Source organism: Propithecus coquereli, unplaced genomic scaffold (assembly GCF_000956105.1).
Source record: "Propithecus coquereli isolate 6110/MARCELLA unplaced genomic scaffold, Pcoq_1.0 Scaffold203, whole genome shotgun sequence".
NCBI classification, from domain to species: Eukaryota; Metazoa; Chordata; class Mammalia; order Primates; family Indriidae; genus Propithecus; species Propithecus coquereli.
Genome location: NW_012145301.1, coordinates 2,617,008 through 2,619,250, shown reverse-complemented (window position 1 = coordinate 2,619,250; position 2,243 = coordinate 2,617,008).

Genomic DNA, 2,243 nt, shown 5'->3' with positions numbered 1-2,243 from the left:
TATAAATGGAATTATATGCTTTACTCTGGTGAATCATGTTCCTACATTTAATGATCTGCCAAAATTTGAAATCAGAAAGGAATTTTTCCTTAGAGCATTTTAGAATAGACATTGGGTAGTCTGAATTTTGTTCCCAGTGCTCTTAGGCTCAGTGGATGGGGATTAACATTCATGAAGACTAAAATAAATGTAAAGGGATGGGCATCTTCACTGTGCTTTCATCTCTAGCTTTGTGTTTCACCCTAAAGGTGGCATAAGGAATATTATTTCATCTTGCAGCTCCTCTGTGGGTGAATGATTTTTCACTGAGTTATATCTTCCTCAGTACAGGAAAACGGATTGTCATAAGCTTTGTAGAAACTAGTAGTTAGGCCATGAGGACTTGTAATGCTTGCTGACGCTGTGTGAAGAATGTAGAATATAACAATGGGAAAGATAGTAAAAGGAACTAGACATTTCATTATAGCCTACACCTTCTTTTCCTAGTCCAGACTGAACTGTGAAATATATTTATAAACTAAACTCCTTGGGGTGGATGGAAAACTATCTTAGCAAACATAAATTTAAGGGTCTTCAAATTAAAGAATTTTCCAGAAAAAGATTTTGTAAAAGTAAAGGAAAACTAATAAAGTGATTTAAAATAATTATGAGACTAAAGCATGTACAAATATACAAGAAAAGTTCATATTGATCAGAACTCCCAGGATATTCTATTGCTTTTCCGCTCTTCGAAGTACCAACAGAAAATTACAAGTTTGTTTGCAAGTGTATAAAAATATGACAAGATAAACATTCCATACTGATGATCAGTCTTGTTCACCTACAAATGTATATATTGAAAGCAAATCATACATATTGTTTATGAATTTTTAAAAAATCCAAGTTTCAAAATCTACTGTAGTGGAGAAAAAGTGATATCTTTTCCTCGCCCATCACAAGGTTCATGGCTGACATCCTCATAACAAAACACAGATTAACATCAAAGCATGAAAAAATTTATTTAACTAAAGTTTTACATGATGGGGTGCATTCAGAAATGAAGACACAGGAAAAACTGTGTATTTTTATGCTTAAGTTTGTTGAAGACTGGACAGTCATGTAGACGGTTATTAGACAAACAGGCAGTGTGACCTTAGAGTAATAAACTGGGGGAACTTAGCAAGGCCTGTTTGTTCAGATTCTTCTTGGACTCTAGGTACAGAGCAGGACCTGTCTGGAATGAGGGTCTTTGACCTGCTTTCAGGGGAGACAGATCAGAGAATTTTTTTTATGGCCTCACAGGGGAAAGAGAAGGCCTCACAAGAGAAGGTCAGAGAATGAGCTTCCTAGGATCTGGGGTTCTCATTTTACTTTGGTTTAAAATATTCAGTATGCCAAGGTGCCAGATTCGGGCGTGCCATTTCCTATATATACTCCATCACTACAAAGCAATGAAAGTAATAGTCATTTTTCAAAGAAAGTCATTTATTCCATTTCACTCCAAAATGTATCTCTTGCTGGCGATATTAGTGATGCATGCCATTTTTCCTCGATTTTATGCCAAAGGAAAAGGACTTTATCATGAGTCTTAACAGATTAATCCTCATGTTTATGACTGACTTTGCATTTTATGATTACTTCCAGTGTAGGGCAACCAGGGCTTGGGAAGCTTAATGGTGTTCTTATCAAGTTCCTAGTAGCTATAAGATGCCTTTCGACCTCTGTATATGGGCATATAGGTTGATATTTTGAACCAATAAACCCAGACAGATATGCCTTTTAAAAATGGCTTAACAGTAGTTTGAGTGATTTCAATGATGCAATTTACCTGAATTCATCAGGGACAAAAATCAATGGCTTCTATAAGACATCTGGTTTTGTTTCCTGTTGGCTGCTCTCATAGTCTAAAGTCCCCGATGGCCCACACAGCAGCACATAACAAAAAGCCATTGCTGGATTGACTGATACTTCAATTCGTTGACTTCTACAAAGCTGAGTTATGCTGAACAATAAAAAGCAGTATACTGTTTTGTCTGTTTCTTAAAATATTCATGTCCCCACACAAAATGTAAATAATCCCTACGATCGCTTGATGGGATGAAATCAGTAAATTGGCACAAATCTGGGTTAACTGTAATATCAGATTTCTATTATATCTCAAAAGAAAAGCATTTAAATCTTTAAGGTTTTGAAACTTCCCAATGAATATCCATGTGAAAATTGTTTTTAAAGACTAATCAAGTGTGCCTTCTATTTTTCATTTC